Source organism: Nyctibius grandis, chromosome 2, assembly GCF_013368605.1.
Source record: "Nyctibius grandis isolate bNycGra1 chromosome 2, bNycGra1.pri, whole genome shotgun sequence".
Classification (NCBI taxonomy): domain Eukaryota; kingdom Metazoa; phylum Chordata; class Aves; order Nyctibiiformes; family Nyctibiidae; genus Nyctibius; species Nyctibius grandis.
In genome coordinates, this window is record NC_090659.1 from 123,546,288 (window position 1) to 123,573,328 (window position 27,041).

A 27,041-nucleotide genomic window follows, 5' to 3' on the forward strand; every position below is an offset into this window, starting at 1 on the left:
ATGTTGTCACTGCGTGTGTGTAGGTTGTGCACGTTTTTTGAGGCCTGTGTGATTTGGATATGCTAAATTGTCTATGATCAGATGGAGTGACTGAGTGCTCGACATGGTCTGCTGGTAAGTCCTGGGCAAGTGCAAATTCCCCTTTCTATATAGTGTCTGTAAGTCTGCAAAAGGTCAATTTTCTAGTATTATATGAAGTAGACCAAGACTTAATTAGCTGGTTTGGAAAGTGATTTGCATATTGGACCTAAAAGGGAAATCTCTATGTCAGTTTTATCTATCTGATTTGTATACCAGTATCTAGATGTGCTTGAAAAAATGCTCTGGGAAGTAGGCCTCAAATCCGAGTTCCTTGTTTGGACGGGGTGGGCTCTCTTCTAATATTTGGAGTGGGTGAAGAACAGGACAGGTAGGCTGGGACAGTCAGAAGGGAAAGGCTCAGTCTGGAGAGAGCGGTAAGTTTTGGCAGCAGTCCAACATGGTTTGTCAGACAAAACTGCAGTCTTTCGTTTGACAGTGACAGGCCAGACAGGAGACTTGCTCTGTAGTCGGAATCTGCTAGAAGCATTCCTCACACCACGCAAAGCAGTAATTTCAGCTGCATTTTTGCTCACCCTGAACACCTGCAAATAGCTGTGCTGGTAAAAAAAAAAAACCAACACAAAAACCTGGAAGGCTAAAGAGAGGGGAAGGAACACTTAGGAAATGGAGAACTTCATGTACAGTTTTTGAGGATTGGGGTTGCTTGCTGAGCTGATTTATTAAGTAACTTAAGTTTATGCATTTAAATTTATTTTCCCTTACTAAGTGGGCCTTCTAACCTGCTGCTGTTTTTGTGATCTTCTTAGTCATCACATTATCTTACAGGGTTTGGGGAAGAAAACAAGGGAAAGATATAGCCACTGGCAATCTCTGATCTGAATTTGTTTAATAATAGCATCCTGTTTACTTCTTTTTCATGTTTCCCCACAAATATTCTGTTCTGCATTTACTTACTACGCATGAGGACTGTCTGCTGAAGGAAACGTAGCTCCTGTAGTAGGAAGGATCCACATACACTTCTTACACAGGCTAACAAAAGCTGAAGTGGACTTACTAGTAGTGTGGATATAGCAGCATATACTCTGAAGGTGATATTTTTAATAGCTCTCATTTACGTGTGTACATATGGTGCAGAACAAAATAGAGGTTAAAAAAGGAGGTGATGAGCTCTTGGTATCCTACTCCCTGTCATAACATAAATGGCTATAAAGGATACTGTGCAGAGGAGAATCAGGCCCCCGTAGCTTATTAGGTATTTTTCCTGGGTATATTTACAATGCCTTTTTGTTACAGAGATTAGTCATATATTTGCAATGTTGGATGGTTTTCCTCCATTTGTACCCAAGGATGTGCTCCTCCCAGTGGAAATAAACACTAAATAACTCCTGCTCTCTTCAGTACCAGTGGGCAGTTGGGAAGTGTGTGTGTCATGCTGGAGCTGTGAGTTCGGGCTTGGCAAACTATTATTACTCATAATTAGTGTTATGGTGGTGCCTACAAGCCAAGGCCTTGCCACTGGAGGTACTGATAAAAACATCGGATGGAAACCTTGATCTTGGTCTGTATCATACATGTGGTTCAGGTATGATTTTCATGTATGTGCATTTAACAGAATCTTAATGACTGCGTGGCCTCGGCTGGGTGCATGTTTTGTCTGCTTAGTTTTAAATCTGAAATGCATCAGCCAGAGATTGTGGCATCCCTTGTCACTATGCGGTGTAAACATGGGGTAAGAGCAGAAAGGCTGATTCCTGTCTTCTTCTGTTCATGAAGAGAGACAACACAATGAAAAATGATGATGATTAGTAAAATAAGCAGCATTTCCATCACACCAACTGCTTCCTTGTGGCCGAGTGGTACAAAGGAGTCATCCTTAGCCTAAATTTTATTGTGGTGGGAAGGAGGCTGCAGTGTTACTCTTATGGATTTTGTTAAGTTCTTCCTGTTGAAGGACAGCGTGGGAGAAGACATCATGGTGTTTGAGGGACCAAGCTGGTGAAGGGTCTGGAGGGTCTGACCTACGAGGAACGGCTGAGGGAGCTGGGGTTGTTTAGCCTGGAGAAGAGGAGGCTCCGAGGTGACCTTAGTGCAGTCTACAACTACCTGAAGGGAGGCTGTAGCGCAGTGGGAGTCGGCCTCTTCTCCCAGGCAACTAGCGATAGGACAAGAGGACACAGCCTCAGGCTTCGCCAGGGGAGGTTCAGGTTGGACATTAGGAAGAATTTCTTCTCAGAAAGGGTCATTAGCCATTGGAAGGGGCTGCCCAGGGAGGTGGTGAAGTCACCATGTCTGGATGTGTTTAAGAAAAGACTGGACATGGCCCTTAGTGCCATGGTCTAGTTGCCATGGTGGTGTCAGGGCAATGGTTGGACTCGATGATCCCAGAGGTCTCTTCCAACCTGATTGATTCTGTGATTCTGTGTGAGTTCCAGCCTGATGCATAGTAAATGGTGATACCTGGCAGACTGTCTTCCCCCGTTGCTCTAGATACACCATTATGCCCTGCCCAAGGGCACTCAGTGAAGGTGGAGATGCTGCAGCTGCCGGAGAGCCATTTCTTTGATCCACTTGAACAAGAAAATGTGAGCATCAGCCCACGGAGATTCTCTTTCTGTGACTAACTTATGTAATGTGTGTGTTCCAGTGACATTCTCTGACAGGAATATCTAGGGATCAAAATACTAAATTATGAGCATTGTGCTGTTGGAGTTTAGCTGTGCAGGTTCACAAGCGTGGTCCTCCAAAATCACCAGCCAAGTCATTTCTTTCTGGCTGGCAAAGTTTCTTGCACTCTGAATTTTCCTTCTGGACATCAGGCTGGATGCTGTCTTGGCAAGCAGTTCAGCACCTGTATCGCTCTTAACCCCATCTAGGATCCTCAGAGTAGACATTCCTTTGTCTGCATCCACTAAGGGTTGTGGTCTGGAAGCTGTGCTCCAAGCACACCTGCCTCACAGGGGATAGAACAGAGCACACACCACAGCAAACACCGTCACTTACATCAGGAAATTCCATAGTGAGGAGAGCTTGGACCAAGACTAGAGCTCTCTTTCCCCCTGGGGTGTGCTCTAACCCTTAGGCTCATTCTTTTTGGCCTAGTAATTCCTAAATTGTTTGTTACGCTGTGACAAAAATCCAGTACAAGTTTTCTTGTCCTTATTTCCATGGACACTTTAATGCTTATTGGCAATTCTACTTTCCTCTTACCTTCAGGCACTGATGGATACACTCTGGTGAGTATCGCTGTGGCAGTTTAAGATGTGACTGCTTGTTCTGCCCCTCTGGGTTACTGCTTCACATCAGAGCTGTCAGAATGAACATGTGCTGAGGCTTCTGCCTGAGGACAAAGCCAAGCTCGTAGATAGATGGTAAAGATGCATCTGAGTTAAGACGCTGGATTTTGGAGAGGAGCAGGCAAAATGTAGGCACATATTTCCTTCTGCTGACTTTGCTAGAAGGATGGGAGCTCCAGCCTGAGGTGATAGCTAACAGCTGCAGGATGGAAACATCTTAAACTGATGCAGCTGTTGCTAAGTGACTGAGCTAAATTTAGCATTTTAATTTAGCAAATTTAACAAATTAATTTAGTATACAAGTGTTAATTTATTACCTTAACTACAAATATATTTGTGTTCCTTTTTTCCTCTTTGCATTTGAGACTGCCTGGCATTAACGGGAGAAAATTAATTTAAATCCCTAATATTGTCTGGTTTCATCATTCTTTCCTAGCTGATCCTGTGGTATGATTTATATCTTGCCATCTGATTCCTTAATTGCAGTTTGCAATGAAGAAAACCATATAATACTCGAATTGCAAGCTAGTCTCTTGTTAGAAGCAAATGAAATAATTATTTGGAAAACCAATCAGGAAGCATTCAAACCTTCCTCGGTGACATGCCTGCTTTAGTGGTGGAGCTTGCTTCTAGATCGCAGACATCAGCGTTAAGATTAGCCCAGCATTGTGAAAGCGCTTGCTCGGCATTTCATCATCCCAACGAGTGCTGCTGGATTTTGTGATACTGCTTCTCTGCCAATGTCAAACGGATTTAGGCATAGCAACCCTCACGTGCTCGTGCTGAAACCTGGTCGGTCCCGAAACTGCGTGTTAAAACAAGAGCTTACAGTTGGATGCACTTTGCTTTGGGGATCGGCTGAGAACTCCGAGGCTGATACCTTGCAACTGGATACCCCTGAGAATAAAAGAGCTCAACTGAAAGAGATTAAGCAGCTCTTTGTACATTTTCCCCTGTGAAGTGTAAAGAACTGAGAGCTTCATTGTTTTGTAACCACTTAAATTAAAGGGGAAGAACAATTACTTCAGCACAGTCCTCTTGAATATGGTTTTATTAAATGTGCTCTTCCTAGAAATCTAGGTGTACGTGCAAAAAATAAGAAGTCCTCCATACACAGGTTTCACAACAGAGCATTGTCCATCATCTAACTCAAATGTTCCCAACCCCAGTTCCCTGTGAGCAAGTAGCTTTCCCACACTGTTTCAAGCACAGTCGCATACATCAGCAGTTGGCTCACTTTCTGCACTGTTCTTTGAAAATTATTTACCTTGTGCCTCTAGGCCTTTTTCTCTATACAGCCATTTTCATCTTCCTGTCGGGGTGGGATAAAGGCCATCGCCGACAGAGAGTAAGTTTCAGTATCATGTTTTTCTGCAAGGCTGCTGTCTGCTCACACAAAGCCTGTGGACAGAGGCCGCCAATCTGATGCAAATGGCAATATGAAATGTTTCTGCCCTATATGTAATTCACCTGCCTGCTGAATATTAGTTCTCTGTATGACTGCACTGAGTCAGGTCTGTCCCATTAGGTTTATATTTGCTGTAATTGGAAGCATTCAGAGGCAGTTTAAAGGACTGATTTAGTCTGAGAACAGAACTGGGAGACAGGAACGCCTGAATTCAGCGAGCATAATTGCAGTAGTTTTGCTGCACGGCCTGAGGCGACTGGTTGAGCTCTTACCTCATTTTCCCCATCTGCAATACTGCTCATAGGATGGTTTGGTGATTAATTTATGCTGATGAAGTTAATTATTTAGTAAGAATTGAATAATTTGATAAGAATCTCTATCCCAGAAAATGTGGCAAAAAGAAAAACATAATAGCCAGCCCTAGACCTGTTAATTAACAAACCCAGACAAGACCGTGAGATTCAGGACAGAAACCTCATCAGAGACACTATTGCCAGTTACAATGGTGCATTTTGTCTAAAGGGAAGATCCTACATGAAGTTATTCTTCCATGACCAGTGCACCTTGATGTTCCTCTGATTCCAGAGGCAGCTTGACAGGAATATAAAGTTAGACGATGGCACGTTCCTGAACCTCGGTTTTATCCTGGCAGTTTGGGAAGATCTTCCTAGTATGCTAAGGCAGCCAGTGAAAAGGTTCAGGGGGGTGTATGTTGTTGTTTTGCAGTTCCTGCAGGTACATACTAGGAAGCAATCGGAAAGAATTATGCAGTAAAATGAATTTATTAAGATTTCCTGTGTCCTGCAGAACAATCCGTGACTCATCAGCGATTTGGAGAGCACTGAGATGTACATCATATCAAAGGAATTCTGCAGGGCCAGCTCTCTTGGCAGGCCTGAAATGATCTATATCTCCAGTGTAACTTTGGTTTTAGTGTGACCAACCAGTATAATTAAATTACCAGTGTCACTGTCCTCAGCCAAATTGTCCCTGAGCTTTTATAGCTCCCTCTATTGGATTAACTATCAAAGCTGCTCTTTACCTGGCAAAATGAGTGTTCCATCGCTCCAGCTTTTTGGTGAGTTAATAATTTGAATTATCTGGCTGGTTTTATGATACTTTGCATGCTCTGGGTCAGTACAGATTATGTTGCTGAAGACTTTTACTTTGCACTTTAGAATTTAACTGCACTGATGTTCGAGGCTGCCATGAAATACCTCAAATTCAGCGTAGTTTCTCCAAAACATCTGAAGTCAGCTTATCTTTGTGTTATGACCCACTTAGTCCACCCTGGATGCAATGCAAATAGGTAGAAATGAAGGACGGTGGTTTGATATTTTCACAGCTTGCTTGTGTAGCATCTGAAATGCCCAGAGACTGTGTGTCTGTCAGCGCTCTGCAGTTTTTGGTTGCTATTCATGTAACCCGGTGAGGCAGAATAGCAGCGATAAGGGAGAGAACAGGGGAAGATTTCTCTCTGCAGTTTATTCTCCAGGGCTTTGTTCAGTCCAGTTTTAAATGGTTCAAGCTACTGAAGTGATTCAAGCTATGACATTTTGGCAGGGTGTGAAACAAAATCTGGCAGAGGTGCTGTGACTGAAGGGCTGGTTTTGTTCTCTCTGAAATGTGTGGCAAATCTCTCGCTGGCTTCAGTCAGAACGGGATCGGGTCCTCAGAGTCATTCAGTTGCAATAAGCTGAGCAAAACCAGTAAAAGAATGTGATTTTGTTATACCATTACAATGTTACAATCTCTTTTGGGCTCACCCTCCTGTGTTTACAGTGTCCTCCAGTGCAGCCAAGAATTTCTGTGTAGAAAAATGAGCTGCTTTTGTTAGGTTTTGAGTAATAAAGTAGCCCTGGATTAGTAGTCCCTGTCTGATGTCTCATTCAGACTGCCTCTTGCATTACTTAACTTTTTTTTTTAAACCCTGATGCTGGAAGTAGAAGCTCTCCAGAGGCATACTTAAAAAAAATCAATAAAGAGAGGAAATGCTAATTGATTTTTAAATTATTTTTATTATTATTTTCTTTATAAGATGATAGTCCATTAAACTTGGGCAGTCCCTAATGAAAGGTAAGTTTACTGCAGTCTGTTTTACTACACTTTCAGAGTCGTTTCCCTTGTGCCCTGATGTTATAGCTTTCTCTTTCATTTCTCCCCACGTATAGGTAAAAGGACATTTTAAAAAATAATATAGGATAATTTAGATTAATTTCACTTTCAGAAGTGTTATTCTTGATTTCTTCCTGGTTCAGCAGGAGTTGTTGAGCTCAAGTTACGTGTAAATCCATTTCTACTGTGTTCTTCCACATGCTCACAGGAAAGGATTTATCTCATCGTAGGTCTATAGTAGAATAGACAGAATAAAATGAATAGAAAATTATAGGACAGAAGCATGATTCTGAGTGTGTTATAAAACCCTCCGAATCCATAAGTTGAATCCTGGAACCTGTCACAATCCTGTCTCTTGGAAACTGTTCTGGGCAGCAAATTTACATTTTGGGCAACGTTGTGCTATTTCTTTTCTGAATTCTTTGTATTGAGGAGAGCAGATGAGAGTCACGACTCTGGGCCAGTGCAGAGAACCTGTTCACACCTGAGGCCAGGACAGTCACCCAAACAGATCTGAGGAGGCTCTGCCACACAACGTCACAGGCCAGGGCCACTTGCTTGTACCAGCAGCTGGGCAAGAGGCAGCAGCCGTAGCTCGGTCTGTGATCTCTGCAGGTATTTTGCCAGCCTGGAGACATGCTCTCATGTGCTCGAGATGTTTGTCTGCTTTTACCATGCTACTTTCCACACTTCCTGCACTGTCAGCAAGTTCCTTCATGCTCCACAGGCCCAAGTGAATAAGCAGTATTTATGACCCTCCCCCTTCTCCCCCCACCTCTCTCTCAGTGGTGCCCCTCTGGCTCTCCCAGGGTGCCTCATTTGTCTGCAGCACTGCCGTGATGCCTGTATTTTACAAAGCAGAGCTGCTGTCGTGATTTCCAGTCAAGATGGAGCACTGATCACTAAAGGAGCGTCTAGACTGTGTCCATATCCTCGCCTTTGGTTGGCTGGGTGGGATCAGGAAGGGAAGGGACTTTTAAAAATGAGGTGGATGGTTAAGGAAGGCTGGAGGGATGGAGGAAAGGGGAAATGGGAGGAAGCAGGACTAGATATTTCAAGAAACAGCTGGGGAAGAATAGAGGCAGGGACAGATAGCGGCTTTCTGGACTGCAGGCAGAGGGAAGTTCTGATGCAGGGAAGTATAGCTACAACTGTAACTGGGAGATTAAAAGAGGAAATTCTGACTATTTTCATGCCTGCTTTTGGAGCATGTCAATACCCTTTTTAATATGTGAAAGCAGGCTTTTCTGTTATGGCACCCATCGCCACAGGTTCTTGCACAACGTAGGATTAAAATGCAAATGGTCAGATTCTGGTGTGAATTGGGTGGCTGACCCAATGTGTTTGAAGCTTATGCCCCTTCTCTCCCCACCCCAAAAAAAAAAAGTTTATGGCATTTGAATATGTTTTTTACTTAAGATTACCAATGGCTAGTCATATTTTTTTCAAGAAACAAAACTCTTCAGAACATTGAGAAAACATACAAAATCTGAGTCAAACCCAGGATTCAGTACAGCTCCACAGAAACATACAGTGCAGGGTAAAACTCCCCCCATCTTTTTAAGCTTGAATTAGCAGCATGGCTCAAAACTGGGATATATGTGCCTAGATACAGCTGTTAGCTAATGAATCAAAGACTGACCTCATTGTTAAGCCATTACCCATCTGTATTTTATGACTTCCAGAGATACAGAAGGCTTCCAGAATCAAATAGTCACTTGTGGCTTCCCCAGTGTTCACCCTGACTTGCTGACTGCTCACCAAAGCACTGAGTGCTCTTAGCTGTCGCTGTGCAATTTCCTGGCTAAAGGAGATCTGGAATGTAAAATGTAAAATCACCAGAGGTTTTGCCAGATTCCAGGACTTCAATGAAGCGGTAAGAGATGATTTAAAATTGGAATGGCATGAAGATTCGTCTGAGTTTTCAATCAACTGTAGCGTAACTTAACGAACAAGAAAGTAACCCTTAAGGAGAACCTGAATCATTTGGGATTTAAGCATCAAAAAGAAGTACGAGGTTGTAATTACTGTTATACCTGTACCAGACAGATCCTGACTCTTTACTGTGAGCCTCTCGATACAGAAATGAAGGACCAAGTGGCAAGTGGCAACATGTCCAGTATGATGCTCTAACCATTTATCCAGAATGAAACAACTGGACATAACCAAATTCTGAGAAATGGTTGTGGATTTTCGATTTCAGTTGGTAAACTGCAGACAGTGCTAAGGTGAAACAAGTGTAACCCGGAGCCAGCTTTGCTAAAATGGCAGCCCTGGTTCTTACCCCTGTATTTCGACTGATTCTAGGCAGAGAAATCTTAGCAAACCTTTCTCCAGGATGGTAAGAAATGCATGGCCACGTTAAACACGCACCAGGTGTAAGTGCTACCTGCATCCATTTTGGAGCTGATTCTAGCTTCCTTTGTGATGGGTATGACACACCATCTAACATCAGGATACGTAAGATAGGAACCAGGTGCTGCTCTCCACCAGTCAGGTGGTCTGGCTCTTTTGTTCTTTTGCTACTTTGCTTTTCTGGCACTAGAACACCCTAAAACTGAGGAAATTGAGTACAAGTTGGGGACAGACCTGTTGGAGAGCAGCGGAGGGGAAAGGGACCTGGGGGTCCTAGTGGACAGCAGGATGACCATGAGCCAGCAGTGTGCCCTTGTGGCCAAGAAGGCCAATGGCATCCTGGGGTGTATTAGAAGGGGTGTGGTTAGCAGGTCAAGAGAGGTTCTCCTCCCCCTCTACTCTGCCCTGGTGAGGCCGCATCTGGAGTATTGTGTCCAGTTCTGGGCCCCTCAGTTCAAGAAGGACAGGGAACTGCTAGAGAGAGTCCAGCGCAGAGCCACGAAGATGATTAAGGGGGTGGAACATCTCCCTTGTGAGGAGAGGCTGAGGGAGCTGTGTCTCTTCAGCTTAGAGAAGAGGAGACTGAGGGGTGACTTCATTAATGTTTATAAATATGTGAAGGGCAAGTGTCATGAGGATGGAGCCAGGCTCTTCTCAGTGACATCCCTTGACAGGACAAGGGGCAACGGGTGCAAGCTGGAACACAGGAGGTTCCACATAAATATGAGGAAAAACCTCTTTACGGTGAGGGTGACCGAACACTGGCACAGGCTGCCCAAAGAGGTTGTGGAGTCTCCTTCTCTGGAGACATTCAAAACCCGCCTGGATGCGTTCCTGTGTGACATGATCTAGGCAATCCTGCTCCGGCAGGGGGATTGGACTAGATGATCTTTCGAGGTCCCTTCCAATCCCCAACATTCTGTGATTCTGTGATTCTGTGAAATTAAAGATTGTTGCTGATGTGCTTTTGTGTGCTTGTTTAGAGAAAACATTCACTCTTGTGCATCATAGACTTGTGTCCAAAAACACATTCCCCACTGCTTTAATCTGTTGTGGTATCTGGACAAAGTAGAATGAAAAGGAGAAAGTTCTGATTTGAAGTGTTTTACGTACATTTTGCAGAGCTGTACAAGCTTATCTGATATCTAGGGCAGTGATGAATCATAGTCTGTCTTCTTCATCACTTCACACTGCTGTAACAACATTATTTTGCTGGATTGACTTCTGATCTACTGGGTGAGAAACCTCCAGGCAGTAGTACGCTGACCCACCGTCACCTTCAGTTTGGCTTGCCGCTGCTGGCTGTTTCTACATCTTTGCAGTGAGATCTTTGGCTGAGGAACTTCGTAATTGTGTATTGTAGGACTATAGGACGCCTTTTCTCTTTTTTTTTTGTTTTTCCAGTCCTCGCCTGACTACTGAGACTTAGAGACTTGTAATTAGTTTTCAACTCATTCATGAACTCTGGTTTCTTCCTTGTAGACTGAGGCCAATTTGTCTCTAATTGCTAGAGCAGATGAAAGGAGTGGACGGATGATTGCAGGTGACTAAGTTGGAATGTCATAACAAGTTACTGTCCCTCAGCTGAGATTTAGCTTCTGTGATTTCACATGCTCTTGTGTTTCCCCCGGCATTGTGTCAACCAAGATATTCAGGGATTTGATCTGGCTGAAAAACACCCAGGAAAAATCTTAGGTGGACCAGTTCCTTGCTCCCTTCCATTACCTGGCTGCACAAATAGCTGTGCTGGCACAGTGCAGGGTGTAGCTCAGGAGCAGAGATGCACAGCAGGGTAAGAACCATCAATACGGGTACTGCTGACAGAACAGAAATGGTCAGGCTGTGCCCTATGGCAGCTGGCCTGCTCGTCGGAAGGGGAGGAAAATGCGGTTCTTCCATGATAACTGTAAAATCAATTGTTCAACAGGGTTGGTCTTTGAACCAGGCTGGGGCCTGCTGCCAGGCTTCTTCCCACAGAACACAAGAGACCTTTTGGAGGTGTAAGAAATCCCCTTCCCCCCCCTCCCAGACTGGAAAGGGGCCATCTGACTTTATCCTGAGCACAAGACAAGATGGATCCTTTCCCTGAAAACCCCCTGAGTGCTTTCTCTGCTCCGAGTGCTTAGAACACAAGTCAAACGATCTACATTTCACTCACTCCTTTCTCAAGTACCAGATCTTGTTTTGCAGTGGTAGCTCTATATCCCATTCTGATGTTGTTCATGGACATCCCCCATGCCTCTCCCTCCTTTTGTTTTGGAACTCCCTCTGAAATATCCAGCAATAGTTTCAAACAAAGGAGTCTTAAATTTGGGTAAATTCAGAAAACTTAAGTATTGTAACCCCAGGATATCCCTTCAGGATATCTCCTTAGGATCCCCCATTACTGCAGAGTAGGATAATAACAAAATGTAAGACTACAGTTCTGACTGTTTTGGTGACATCCCTTGGCAGTGAATATACAAAGATTTAATTGAAACAATTTCTGAACTGAGTTAACCTATGTGTAGATAAAGTCTTTTTTCATCTTGAAGTGGCTTTAAAAGCACATATCGTTAATGTCCTGGTCATTTCATGCTGCTTTAAGTACCTTTATACAGAAAAAAATACAGCTATAGCAGGGGCTGTTAGAGCAATACACCAGCTGTACATGGACCAGGCTTTAGGTCAACCTCTGCAATTACCTTCCGCAGCCATTCTCCAAGTGGTTGAATGAACATATTTGGTAAAACACCTTGTCAAACAGGGCATGTTTATGAGTATTTTGGACTGATCTCCTGCCTGGCTTCAAGATGTATTTTTTAAATTATCAGGGTGCATCCATGTTTCTGAAAAGGCTTTGTGATTTTGGGTGTGGTACAAAAGGAAGTTACTCTTCAGGCCTCAGTTCAGGGCTGAAGGGTAACCGTTCAGTTTCAACTCCAGCTTTGATGGTGCCCCCTTTGTGGTTCCGGCACCCAAGCTGAGCGGCGGGGTTTTCTCCTCACTTCCCCCCTGCAGCAATCACATAAGCACAGCTCCTTGTCAGCGTGGGATTCTCAGTACAGGCTGATCGTGGCTGCCTTTGAAGTGAAGTGACTGATACACTGCCCTGTACTGACACAAGCACCTTTATGTTGCAACCAGACGACAGACTATGGACAGACCGTGCTCCGGGGGGTTCATGCAGTCACTCTGCGTGTGTGCTTTTGAATCCAATTTACATGTATCCAACAGAGGGAAGGACTTGTAAGTGTGCAATTCCACAACAGGTTAAGCTGATGGAAATTGTGGGAGTCGGCCTCTTCTCCCAGGCAACTAGTGACAGGACAAGAGGACACAGCCTCAAGCTTCACCAGGGGAGGTTCAGGTTGGACATTAGGAAGCATTTCTTCTCAGCAAGGGTCATTAGACATTGGACCGGGCTGCCCAGGGAGGTGGTGGAGTCACCATCTCTGGATGTGTTTAAGAAAAGCCTGGCCATGGCACTTAGTGCCATAGTCTAGTTGCCATGGTGGTGTCAGGGCAACGGTTGGACTCGATGATCCCAGAGGTCTCTTCCAACCTGGTTGATTCTGTGATTCTGTGTGATTCTGTGAAATCAGCTCTGTTGCAGTCCCACTGTCCCTACCAGCACTAGACTCGTGTTTTCACTTCCTCCATTTGTTTATTTTTGTGGGGTTAATTTTCTGCTGCTTTAAGCTCCCGAACAAACTTATCACGGGAACTGATAAAAGTTGGTACAAGGGGGAAGGGCAAGACCGTGGCAGCGCTGTCTTAATCTGTCGTATATGGGCGTGCTGCCTCCATGTGACACCCTCTGGGGGGGTGACCTGTATTACTTGTCTCCCTTTTGTCTGTATCTACCTGCTTCACTTAACATTTTACTTTTGTAGGTCTAGACAGCATGTTCCAAGTACACAGCCTCACCATGGCCCACGCTCTGTTCCTGAGAGCGGTGCAGCGGTGCCATCAAATCCCTCCTCTTTTTCTCTCTCAGCAGAGCACAAGCGCTGAGCTGAAAACTCCTGTTAACCGGGGTGACAAGTTTCCAGCGAGCTGTGGATCACAGCGAGAGCAAACACCCGCATCCCTGCAATATAAGGTACAGACGGCTCGGCTTGTGCAACACAGGAGCAGGGCAGAGCCTGTTTTCTTCTTGCCTTTTTTGGATCTGCACGCACACAGTCCTTAGCACAATGGAGCCGGCTCTGCGATAGCACGGTGTGATCCGAATAACAGAAATAAAGTCATTACGGTGTTGCGTGCCAAGGGTGTAATTGCCGGTGCTCCGCTCCCCGCGTTGTACCTCCCTTGCTGGTGTGATCACGAAAGGCTTTGCCGTCCCAGGCCAGCGCTGCTCCCTCCCTCTGCCCCCGCAGAGGTGCCGGGCTCCGGGCAGCAGCCCCCGGCTGCAGCAGGGCTGTAGCACGGCTCACGGATTTCCCGAGGCAGCGCAGAGGCGAAGCGAGCTCGGGGCTCCAGATCTGCTGCACCGGGAAGGTACCACCCCCCCACCCCAAAACTTGTCACCCTGGGCCACTCGGTTGCGATGCTGCGCCCCGGCGGGGCTCCCCCCGCCGCCCCACTCCCGGCCGAAGGGGGACGGTCCCGGCTCCGGCCCCGCTGCCCACCTTGGCGGCGGGGGGGGCTGCGGGGCGGGCCCCCCCGGAGCCAATGGCAGCGGCAAGGCGGGGAGGGGAAGGGAGGCGGTGCCGGGCCGACAATAGGGGCGGTGGAGCGCGGCCGGGCGGGCGGAGAGCCGGGCAGCACCTTGCGGCGGGCGGGAGGTGAGTCCGGGTCCCGCCGGGCCGGGGAAGGGGATTCCTCGCTTGTTTTGTAGCCGGGAAGTTTGCAAAGGGCTTGAGCGGCCGGGTTTTTTGTTCTTCTTCTTTTTTTCTTTTCTTTTAGGAGCGTGGTACCGAGCCTGGTTCCCTCCTCCTGCCTCCCCCCTCCTGCCTCCCCGGCTCATTCATTTAACAAAGGGAGTTGTCTTCAGCCCCCGGGCTTTGCAAGCGGGGAGCCCTTTGGGGCCGCATGCTTGGGGTCCCGGGGCAGAGGTTGGGGTGTGGGAATCGGGGCTCAGCCCAGAGTTTGTGCTGAGCACCCCGTCCTGGCTTCGGCTGGAGGCGCGGGTGCTTTGGGCAAACAACAAAGAATTGAGGAGCTGGACCCTTGCTGGGGCGATGGGGTGATGCAGCCCCGGGCTTTGTGTGGTTAGTGCGCAGGGATGGAGAGGTGGGAGCGTGTCTTTTAACCCCCCCGCCCCTGTGTGTGTATGAAACCGTGTTTTTTTTTGCTATTAAAGTACTTAAAAGCAAAGCTGAACTTAGTATCGTGGGATAATTCAGGTTGGAAGGGACCTCCGGAGGTCTCCAGTCCAGCCTCCTGCCCAAAGCCGGGGCTTCTGCCTGGGGAGTGGGTAGCAGTGAAGGGACATCGTGAGATGGGTGGCAGCTCTGGGTGCTCCTGGATGCTCCTGGCAGCCCGAAGGAGAGGCAGCACCAGCAGGACGAGCCCTCAGGGGCAGTAGTGCTTCTCTCTTCCAGTGTGCATGGAAATGCCCCCATCCGTAGCTCTCCCATGCCTTCAATCCCTGTTCTTGCTGCTTTTGTTATCCAGCGGGCTTAAAATTCATGATTGCTGGGAATAGCTGGCTCCATCCGTGTGTGTGTGTGTCATGGTGCATCTGCTCCTGCTGAGCATTCCTTGATCCTTACTCTGACATTATCTCCAGGAGTTTTTCTTCAGGAACAAGATTTATAAATAGATGTCAAAACCTGGCTCTTTGCTGGGGACCTGTTACCGGCTATAAGGCGTGTACTTTGTGCGGTGATTAAGTATGAGAGAGAGATATATATATGTAAGAACAACTGTAGAAGCTGTCTAGTTAGCCAAGCTTTTCAAAGTGAAAGCAAGTATTGTAGTTGGGTGAAATGGCTGAGTCGGGCACAGACGGAAGAGTGTTTGTTCTCCTCTCGCTTGCGATTACTCTTTGTACAGTGACTCATGGATGCCTTTCGCTGAACTACCTCCCCCTTCTCCATACCTGGAGTTTCCTGGTGTTGCACACATTACCTGGCAAAGCAGGCAGCATCTTCCTGTCTGCTGCTCCAACATCTCCTAGTGTGGGGGTGTTAATCTTGCCCACAGCTTTTTAGGATCAGGCTGGAAAATCTCCTCCGCGTGGAACAGTTTGTGTGTGCGTGTCTGCTGGATGCTTAGAAATCGCTTTTCCCTGTGTGTTTTCTGTGGGTAAGTCAGAGAAGTAAAGCTTATCTCTGCACCAAGAACAGAAGGTACGGTGGAATTTAAATTAATCCATTAAACTATGGATTGCCCCCGTCTTGTGCCACAGGACAGAATTTGTTCTTAGCTGTACTGTGTGACAAAGCTGGAGTTTAAGACTGAGGACCGACACGCTGGGTGGGTATTAGCCTTTCTGAGTCCCGTGGGGAGGGACCAGCTCCTTTAAATGGGATGATATAACTATCATTCTTTGACTTGGAAATGAAAGCCAAAAATAAAATTGAAGAGGAAAATGCTTGTGTAGCATGACAGCAGGAATGCTTTGACTGGTTTTAGGGAATATTGTGAGCTCTGGGTGTTGCTCAGAAAAAAAGAGTAGGGAAATGTAAGGCTTTTGGTTCATGCTTTTCCATGCATCAGGGGGTTATTGGAAGAAATGTGTGACAAGTCCACCGTAACTTCCACAAATGAAAAGATATTGTTTGTCTGTTGTGTTTCTGACTGCCTTGCTTGCACTGGATTAAAAACTGGTGCTAGCTCTTTTTGCCCAAGAGATCAAAGCACGGTCTGATTACTGCTCATCCCTGTGTATCCTTTTCCAGGTCTGTGCAGACCTTTTCTCTCAGCTTTGACTGCAAGTGTGTGAATTTCACCTAGTTTGCTAACTAGTGTTTTGGGGTTTTTTAAATATGAGTGAGCTGCAGTGTGGCTTCTTTCCTTCTTTCTCCCTTTGTGCACCTGTCTCACTTCCTCGACACGGGAAGTTTTGTCATTTCAAAAGCTAGTTGTTATGATCCAGTTCCCTTAGATTCTTAAGAGTGTACAGACCCACCTAGAGCTGAAATAAACTTTTCTTAGTAGCAAAATACAGAAATGATCCTGAGCTCCACCCTTAAAGTGATCTGACTTTACAGTTCATCCTGTCAACTGCAGATAACAGAAGCAAATAGACTTTGTAAAGGATCTGAAAAACAACCACCCTTTGCAAGGAGATGCAAGAAACGGACTGAAACCAGACAACTAAAACCAAAAGTCATATTTCCTTAAACCCTAGTCAGTTGTTAGCCCTTTGACATGTACGAGAGTATCTCTTGTTGGTATTTTACCTCTATGGGAAGGCACAAGAATATTGAGTGCCAGAATTGTATTGTGTGAAAGAGCCTTTTTTTTTCATGCCTGGCAAGGATCTGAACTCATTTTCTCAGCCTGATGTCTTGACCTGTATAGGAACTGGGGAGAATGTGGGCATGTTCTGCTTGATACCGAGGGCTTGCTCTTATGGAGAAAGTAACTTGTCTAGTGTGTGGCTTTTCTTACGCACTTGCAGAGCTCTCACCGGGGGGGGCCTGCTTTGGGGTCCCTGTTGGGGTGCAACAGAGATGGGAATGGCTGGGTCCATTCCCTGTGGTGGCAGCAGAACTGGGACTGTCAGCAGATGCTCACTCATGCGGCACGTAAGTGACTGTGATTAGTTCTTCCCTTCTGAGCATAAGGCATGTGATGCTCTTCAGGAATGAATAGCTTAAAAATGTCTGACCCTGCTTATGCTGACCAGGTTTTTACTTAAACTTAAGTCCAAGCTTGAAATTCCTGAAATTGGGTGCGGCTGTGTGCGGCACATGTAGATGTGGACATTGTGGCTGTGAGGGGTAACACTCAGTGCTGCTACTGATGATGACTGCTCCTGGCTGTGTACAGGGGAGGAAGCTTACTTTTATCCTGTCCTTCCTTAGAGCTGTAGATACAGTCTTTGGGTCCTCCCATGCCCTGTCTCCTTTTCAGCACGTGGCAGTGGGGTGCGTGTCACAGTTTCAGGGCCCTTTGTGGGATTCACTTGATGAAAACATAGATGCTCCGAGCTGAACAAGTCTCCCCAGGCTCCCAGTATGATCAGTAGAGAGGAAAAGGCCCTTTTAGGATGTGGTACATATCATCCTGCAGCAGGCATTTTAAAATAGGTCAGAGAGTTGCGCTCTAAAAATGCTGATCCCTCTTTGTAGTCACCCTGGTCTCCTCTATCTCCCGTGCGTTGTGTTGTACGTGGCAGCAGGTAGCTGAGAGGAGTTTCACTTACTCCTCTCCCTGTGGGGACGCAGGCAGGCAGCATTGCTAACAAATCCACGGGCAAAAGCACTGTAGTAGCGTGGCTTTCACAAGTTGCCTTCATTTTAGCACTTGTTTGTTGGGGTGGGGGAAGGGGAAACAGAAAAGCCATCTGATAAGTGCGTTTCCAGGGGAATTTGGAGAAAAAGTGTAAGTATTCAGTTCTGGTTTATGTACTAGTGTGCTTCTGGTGAATTGTCTAGGCTCTAGAATACATGTTCAAACTGGCAATCCAAGGGTTCTGGCTTGCAGTCATATAGCTAACGATGGCCATTCCCTGTCTCTTACGTCTAGTCTGAGATGCAGGTTAAACAATAACTTCCCCTCCGTGGTTTCTTTTCCTTCTGTGCTCTTTGGACCTGCTATATAGCTAGTTTATTTCACTTTTAAGCTGATATAACTGCCTTAAAGTCATTCTATTTCCTACTTCCTGTTCAGAATCAGTGAAGTAAAGTGGTGACAAATCATCCTTTTATCATCTTAGATTTAAAAAAAGGAGGAGAAAAGAAAGGTAATGGGGTAGAAGAAAGGTCCTAATTTGGGAAAAACAGGCCAAATCAGAAGACTGCAGAAGTAGTAACCAGATGTACTTTCTGAAAATAAATAATTTCTCCTACAGTAGCCCTTTGTGATCCCATTTAGCATTGAGAGGCAATGTGCATAATATATTGTGACTGCCTTGAAGTGTATGACGTCTACCTGCAACCATCTCCTTGATCTAGGTGGGCCTGTAGCTGTGGGACCACAAGCAAGTCAGGGGGCAAGTACGTGTTGCGTGCAAGTGGGGCATAAAGCCTTGTTTCATGCCTTTTGTTCTCTTCTTTTTTTCCATAAAGTCAGTCCATACCTGTAATCTAAATGGAGAATGGGGGAGGAAAATAATTACTATTCGTATTGTGTGTGTTTTTGGGGTGGGGGGAGTCATCCAAGTTTACCCTAAGGCATTGTCTCCTGCTCTTACGAGCTTGATGCATGTAGTTCCAGTGTGTCTGTCCGTGGTGTAGAGCTGATGGCATTTGATGACTTTACAGATGGCAGCAGAGAGAAGGAAAATCAGATGCAAAAGGTTAGGGGACAGTTTGACAGCCTGGCTTGCTAAGGTGTCACCGCGCTACTTTGGGGCTTGGAGGTGCTTTCTCTAAGCATCAGTAGGGCTTTGAACTACCAGTTCTCTTAATGACTGTGAGTGAGTGGCACACAAGTATTTTAGGTGATGCCTCTCTAACAAGACGAAGCCCATTTCTCAGGGCTTGTGTTCTATTCAAGAAATAGAAGCTGGAGTGAGAAATATTTTTATTTGAACTGGTGTCTTGCTTCATGTGTTTTTTCTCCTCATTTACATATAGAAAGCTTAGTGTAATGTGAAATACCTTATCACCTCTTCAGCATAAAGAACTTCCAATATAGATTATTTTCTGCACCTACTATTCCCAAATGCACATTCTCTGCTGATCTTAATATATGAGTGGCTTGGCCACTTAACCCAAACTCCTCTGCAGAGAAGTGACTCCTTTTGTAAATCTTGGATTTAATTTCCCCAGCTATCTGTAAGTGAACATTATGCAGTTTCACCAGTGAGTTCAACTTCAAGGCTTTGTGCCAGGATGACTCTGTCATTTGCCTTTAGTAGGTATTTCAAGAATGTCTTATTTCAGTCGTGCTTTGGAGAGAATAGAAGTCACAGCTGAACGTAGAATTCATGTGCCTCCATAGTTCAGACTTGTTTAGGATGAAGGAAAAGCTGATTTCCTTCAGCAGAAGGGAGGAGTGTTCCAACCCCCCTTTCCCAATCCTCTCTCTGCTACTGAACTGTTGATTCATTTCAGCTCAAGGCCCTGTGCTCACTGACATGTAAGGTGCAGCGTGTTTGAGGCCATCACTGAGCTCTGTAACCCCAGCACGTGTTGAGGTAGAGGGGGAAACCCAAAAATGAGACCAGGCTCGTAATGTATCCTTTGCATTCCTAGTTCATTAAACTGCTCTCCTGAGTCTAAACTCTGGTGTCCCTTTGTAACAGAAGGTAAATTTAACAGTTAGGTAACAGCTGCAAAGGCCAGGGAGTGCACAGCACAGAAAGGAATTAGCAGCGAATGGACACGTCAGGATTTGAAATGTAATATTGATTAGCTCATTAAAATTAATAACACACTCAATTATAAAACTCCCATTACGTTTTGCAGTTCTTCTGCAAATAGAACAATTTGTATGTCCTTATCCTTTCAGGAGTACCTCGCTCAAGACAACTTTTAATGTCATTTTCCTTTGCAGACCACAGAATGTGTTGACTAGCGATAGGACAAGAGACCACAGCCTCAAGCTTCGCCAGGGGAGGTTCAGGTTGGACATTAGGAAGCATTTCTTCTCAGCAAGGGTCATTAGCCATTGGAAGGGGCTGCCCAGGGAGGTGGTGGAGTCACCATCTCTGGAGGGGTTTAAGAAAAGCCTGGCCATGGCACTTAGTGCCATGGTCTAGTTGACGTGGTGGTGTCAGGGCAACGGTTGGACTTGATGATCCCAGAGGTTTCTTCCAACCTGATTGATTCTGTGATTCTGTGACTCTTAGTGCAGCCAAATTTTGTCTGTGTTTTATTTAGTAAAATGTTTTTAATAGGCCATTGTTTTTAATAGACTGGAAGATGCAGTCATAGCATTATGTACGAAAAAGTTGCTTTAATTGAGAGTGATCCAAATCAGTGTATAATTGCATTAGTGTCACTGTAGTTAGGGTCAAAAATTAAAAGACAGATATTCACATAATGGCTAATTTTTTAGCAAATCAGACAAATCTGTTTCAAAACAAAGCACAGCGAGGGGAAACCCTTTGATTCAAGCTCCGGAACAAGTTTGTGAAAGGGAATGTTGGTTCATAAAAAGGAGAAGTGTCACATTTTTCCTAATTCTTCAGAAATATGGATATAGCCTCCATAATACAGAAATGTGATTTTCAGGCTACGGATCTAACTGCTTTGTGGAACCTTAAATGACTTAAAGCTGAGTTTCCAACGTTAATCTCTATGCTTTATGAAGTATTGTACTTTGTATAATAATATCTTTAATAAAGGATTTGCTTGAGAGGGTTTGAGCCACTTGACTCACGGCACTTAGTACTGAAACTAGAAATTGCTCTAGGAATACTCAGTTTCTGTGCAAGAGGGAGGTTGGAGGAAGAGAAAGACATAAAATGAAGATCCTGGAATGATTGTTAAGTGGATGGCACTTCTCGTGGGTGTGGTCACTGCTAATTCTTTTTTCCACAGGAGTTTGATTGAATTTTCTTGCCACACTGCCCAGGAGAGCTGACTCTCCTGTTTAATCACAACACGTTAACCACAAGCTTATAGTTCACAGCCTTGTTTTGCCCTGCCATCGTGCTCATCTTCAGTCCCACTTTGGAATAAGATGCGAGTTCAATTTCAGTGTCGCTTCTCTGGCATCGCGCTCGCAGCAGATTGCAGGTGATAAAGGAAGAGCTTTGGGAGCTGAACTCAAAGGGATGGCCTGGAAATGAGTGGTGATAATGCCACATAGCCCTTCGGCTAACCCATCCGCTTTCTGATAATCAAAGTAATTGGTAAGGTTCTTTGGTAAAATGTATGTGTGTTGTGGGTGTGTGTTAAGGTGTCTGATGCTTTCTGTTAAGCTCCAGGATTCTGGAGATGTGAAAGCTATGCAAAAATCTGTGTCATATAACAGAGACTTCTCCCACTCCTATCTGTAGAGAGAAATGACAGAATTTGTTCCAACTGTGCCTTAAATACTTAAATAACGAAATTTAAGCACACAGGGGCTTTGGTTTGAGCTTCTAGTTCCTAAATTTGGGGGGGGAGTGGGGATATCTCCTGCATCTTAACAGTAGGTTATTAACATTATGGCTTAATTCTCCAAAATCACTGAAATCTTCACTGAGTAGCCTTACAGAAAGCCAGAGAAGTTGTGAGGGGAGGAAGGAGAGCGAACTGCAGCACCAGCGACGAGGATTGTATAACAGTTATGTTGATCTAATAAAAAAATCTGTCTTTTAATTTCTGGCTCATCAAATTTGTTGTTGTTGCATCAGCCTATATGTCTTGGTAATAAGGTGTCTGGTAAAAATTGCAGTCTCTTACATTTGTGTTTCTTATAATTTCTTCTCCTACGCAATTTTGACTCCCTTGGTAGCAGAGAGAATGATTAAAAAGGCTGTACCAAATTCACAAAAAGCAGCAGGAGTCTCATCCACTACCAGGCCAGTGCCAAAAGAGTCTGAAAGAGTGGGACTAGAAGTACTTTTCCTGGCCTGCTTTAATCCCTTGCTTATGTTCCTAAACCAGATTTTGAAGAATAGGAACAAAATTAAACTGACACTTTATCTTGATGAAGCTGTAACCTCCCATGTCAGATTTGTGTCTCTTTCCATATCTGGGAGCCCTGACAATCATAACTTGCAGTATACACGTGGGAACTAACTTTTGTAATTTGTCCTGTTTGGTTGGTGCTTTTCTCTGCCTCCATTCCTTACTTGTATCTCTTAAAGCCTTGTTTGTTTGTTTTCCTTTTGCCTTTCTACAGAAACATTGTTCATCTCCTGTCTATCTTTACTTTCCCTGGCCACCCCTAAGACGAGAGACAGAGTCCTCATACATCTGTGATCCTGAAGATACCGAGCAAACACAGATGAGCAGCAGGGAGGTAAAATATTTTTGTCCTCCACCCTAGTAAGAAGCAACCTCTTCAGGGCTCGGGAGGAGGATGAGGACTGGATAGGGGAAAAAACCTTGGACTTATTCATTGCCTTCCTATCTCATCAGCAAAACTGCCTCCTTGAGAGATCTGAAAGTATTTAAATGTGTAGATTTTATTTAGAAAGGCTGAGGAGATGAGGGTAGGGCTGGGACTGGCAAAAGCAGGACTTCTTTCAAGAAGAAAAAGCAAAAAACCTCAAGATTCCTTCAGGGCTCTCCTGAAAGCCAGAAGCAGAACACAAACAGTTTATCTTTCTGTGTAGGCTGTCTTTAAGGGGAGGCAGACGGTCACAGGCGGTGTTTGAATTCTAGGTTCAATAAAGGCACCTCCTTCAGTTAGACAAGGCAAAACAGTGTCATTTGTTAGAATTCAAAACCAGTATCTAAATGCCTCAATGACTTGTCATCAAGTGACTCACTGCACTGTCATAGTGGGACTTCTGGCTTTCACATGAAAGTTATGATTGCTGAAACAGCATCCTGCCAGCTCGTCCTAACAGTCCCCCCTCCCAAACTTGTCTCTAATTTACTCATGGTGAAGAGAGGATTCAGGAGGACAGGGCAGGAGAAGGCAGCAAGGGTAGGTTAAATGATCAGAAATCGCATCACCTCTTCCCTGTAGAGTTCTGATTGCCAGCGTTTTCATTTGTTCTGTGCGTCTCTGAAACGAGTCCTTGAGTTGCAAAAGAAAAACATTCAAAAGTGATGAGCTGTAAGAATTTAGTCATTTACTTGGTCCAACCAAAAATGTCTTTTCTTCAGTGCAATGTCTTCTTTTGAAGTTATTGGCTACTTTAGAAAAATACCGATGTTGAAATGATCTCAGCTTCATTTCCTTTACCTCCTGCAGCTCATTAGGAGATCCTCAGGATCATTTTTTTTTTTTTTTCTTTGTTTGATTCACATCATCAATTTTATTTTGGATGCCCTTTGCTTTTTTTAAGAGCCAATCCTTTCCAATACTAGATACATCCTGCAAGAGCCCTTCCTGCCTTCTGATCCAATACTTATTCATCCTGGGACCTAGTCCAAATGCCACCAACAGTGCTTGTGTGGGTTTTTTTTTTGTTTGTTTCAAAAACATTTCATCACATGCTGACCTGTGGCAGCATTAAATGCATCGGTGTGCAGTTCAGGAGGTTACGGTCATGGAGATTAAAAGAATCTCACCGGAGCAGCCAAGTGGCTTTCTGCTCTTAACATCATACCTATTTCTGTCATGAAGCTTTAAGTTTAGTATTACAGTAGCTGTCTTGCGTATCTGATGATGTTCAGTGGCTCTTTGAATCCCACCCTGTTATTTTGGCTCGGTATCAAGGAGCAGTGACTTCAACAAGGTGATCTCATCCGACGTGTCGTGTAGTTGTGTTTGGTTTTGAAGACTTGAGGTCCTCTGTTCCATCTGCACTCCCTGTAGCTGTAGGTAAATCACCTGAAATCCAATAGGATGAGCATGTGTGATCTCTGTGGTCTGTCTGCCTTCTTTCTCACCAGTTCATGCACTTCCCTTCTGTGGTGGGGCTCTTGTTAGCGTTGTTTTTCTTTTCACTGGGATGTGAATGGGGTGAGCAGGGAAAGGCTTCTGTATAAAGCATAACCTGTGCTAGTTTCAGCATAAAGACTGTTTGACCTCTCTGTGAGGGCTCTGATCCTAAATTCCTAATGAACTAACTACAAATTTGGAAGGAAAGAGTCTGTGGTTGACTCTGCATTCTTGCATTCTTGCCCCGCACTTCAAGAAAGATGTTGAGGTGTTGGAGCGAGTCCAGAGGAGGGCGACCAAGCTGGTGAAGGGTCTGGAGGGTCTGACCTATGAGGAATGGCTGAGGGAGCTGGGGTTGTTTAGCCTGGAGAAGAGGAGGCTCAGAGGTGACCTTATTGCAGTCTACAACTACCTGAAGGGAGATGGTAGTGAAGTGGGAGTCGGCCTCTTCTCCCAGGCAACTGGCAATAGGACAAGAGGACACAGCCTCAAGCTTCGCCAGGGGAGGTTCAGGTTGGACATTAGGAAGCATTTCTTAGCAAGGGTCATTAGACATTGGAATGGGCTGCCTGGGGAGGTGGTGGAGTCACCATCTCTGGAGGTGTTTAAGAAAAGCCTGGACATGGCACTTAGTGCCATGGTCTAGTTGCCATGGTGGTGTCAGGGCAATGGTTGGACTTGATGATCCCAGAGGGCTCTTCCAACCTGATTGATTCTGTGATTCTTGACTAACAGATGAGAAGCTTGTGTTTTACTTTTTTTTTTTTCCAAAAACCAGCCCCACCCCCCCATCACAAAGCTGTAAAGCAAGGATGTGGCTGTTAGCAGCTGTTTTCCTTTTGATGTGGTCAGCTCAAAATTAATATTAAAAGTATAACTCTGAACTTGCATTTTCTTGGAGACCGAATGCACGATGAAAGGACAGGAGGGTTCTCTCTCCACCTGCTCTTCGCTTGAGTTTTTTTTTGGAGGCTGCGATCAGGGGGTGAAGCTTGACACGGCTGAGCTCATCATGGCACGCAGCCATCCGAAGGCAAGGGTGCTTTTCTCTTTCAGCGCTTGGCTGCGAGCTGACCTGGCAGAAAACTTAACAGAGCAACATGAGTGAATGTAGCTGTGGTGTAGTATTAAAGATCCCGGAGCTGTCTGTAGGTTTGAAACCTGGACGTAAGGACTGTAAGACATGTGGATAGATCTGGTGGCTTCTCAGGATTAGCTCCCAAGTAAGTGCCTCTTTACTCTTGAAAGGTCACAGAATCACAGAATCAGTCAGGTTGGAAGAGACCTCTGGGATCATCGAGTCCAACCATTGCCCTGACACCACCATGTCAACTAGACCATGGCGCTAAGATATGTAAGATCTGTCATTGTGGTACCCGCTGTGCACAGCTTTTTATTTTGGTTATTTTTTTCTTACCTTCCTCTGTCCCCAAGCTCTCTGAACCTCTAGCACCTGCCCAGTCAGCTCCTGCTGGACCTGCTTATGCCCCATATCTGAAAGTCCTTGGTACAAAATGGATTTTGACTCCTCTCTAACTGGTTCTGTCTTTAACAAATGTATTTGGGAGATAGAGCCTGGCAGAAAATCACAACTGGATCATGTATTTCTCCCGGTTCCCGTTGCTGTGCTGTTCTGGATCCTCCTTTGATTCGCTGTGGAAGCACAACGCTTGCAATCCCTGCTGTGCTGGGGGACTTCCACGCTTCGCCTGGTGCGTTCGTTTGTTAGTGTAACAGAGCACTTTGGGGATTTTCCGGTCACCCACCTGCATCATGTATCGTGTCTTTGTAAGTGTTATGTCTTCCTGTAATGTTGAAAAGATGATTCAGGATTGAAAGGATGTTTTCCCCAATAAGTTATAAGCTGTCCTCTGGGCCTAAACTTCTTGCTGGTGTCCAGCTGGAACTATAGATTTAATCCAAGGCAGAATTAAGTTGCTAATGCTGCTGCCAGTCACTAACTAATGTTATTAAAGTTATTAAGGGGGTGGAACATCTCCCTTATGAGGAGAGGCTGAGGGAGCTGGGTCTCTTTAGCTTGGAGAAGAGGAGACTGAGGGGTGACCTCATTAATGTTTATAAATATGTAAAGGACAAGTGTCATGAGGATGAAGCCAGGCTCTTCTCAGTGACATCCATTGACAGGACAAGGGGCAACGGGTGCAAGCTGGAACACAGGAGGTTCCACATAAATATGAGGAAGAACTTCTTTACAGTGAGGGTGACCGAACACTGGAACAGGCTGCCCAGAGAGGTTGTGGAGTCTCCTTCTCTGGAGACATTCAAAACCCACCTGGACACGTTCCTGTGTGACATGATCTAGGTAATCCTGCTCCGGCAGGGGGATTGGACTAGATGATCTTTCGAGGTCCCTTCCAATCCCTAACATTCTGTGATTCTGTGATTAAATAATGCTCCTGTCTCTCCATGCCCCTTCCACCTTGCAGTCCTTCAGTTCACAGTCAAAGGGCTATAGTGCAGGAGTCATCTCTTGTACGAATGCTTGTGGCTTATTCAGGGAGGTGCTGAGAGTCTCTGTCACCCTTCACCTAAACATGACCCTTAAAGGCTCACAGTGAGCATAAAACACAACTGAGCTGGAGAATTAATGTGTTTCTTCTGTCGTGCAGGTGTAAAGGGCAAACACAGAAGTGACAGGCACAGGAGAACACATTTCTGGTATAGCATAATGTCACTTTATTTCTGAAAACCCTGAAATGTGTACGGAAAGACTTTGGCAACACTTGTGCCTCAGAATTCACAGCCAAGATGAAAACAAGATAAGAAACTTTCATGTTGTCAGGAACTGTGCAGCAGGTATTTGGTAAGATTTGCTGGGCATGAAGGAACAAAAAAAAAGGTTGTGGAGTTTTTTTCCTTTTTTTTTTGATAACCTGGGGACGTAACTCTCTCAGTAGCCTATGGGCTTCAGTGGGAATGTTCAGGGACTGTCTTAGCAGCACTTAGAGAGCCTAACCTTGAGAACAAAAGCAGAGTGTTTCATGTGGTTACAGACTAAAAGATGTGGGTAGGCAGCTAGTGGGAATCCAGAAAGCGCGTGGGCGCTTGATTCCCTCGGAAACTGTTGGGATTTGGCACCTAAGCTGGTAAAGTATTTTTGAAAACTCCTAAATATCTTTCTGAAAATTGGGTCTTATGTTGCTAATCAGTGTGAGGGGTGGGGGGATTTTCTTTCTGAAGTAATTCCTGCCTTTTATCCTTGTTACTTTCTAGCAGATAAACAGGAGGAAGTTGAAGGAAAGCAACAGAAATGACTTTGGGGCTGGAGGGAC

At 45.2% G+C, this 27,041-nt stretch overlaps 2 protein-coding genes across 2 annotated transcripts in view; both read left to right on the forward strand.

The window, feature by feature from the left end:
* Positions 1–27,041, forward strand: part of CLNS1A (chloride nucleotide-sensitive channel 1A) — a 368,760-nt gene that overhangs the window by 46,687 nt on the left and 295,032 nt on the right. The gene's annotated exons all lie outside the window — the stretch shown is intronic.
* PAK1 (p21 (RAC1) activated kinase 1) overlaps positions 22,157–27,041 on the forward strand; it is a 76,502-nt gene continuing 71,617 nt past the window's right edge. The window contains exon 1 of the mRNA XM_068420812.1: positions 22,157–22,212. The gene's annotated coding sequence lies outside the window, so the exon portion shown is untranslated. The remainder of the gene's footprint in view (positions 22,213–27,041) is intronic.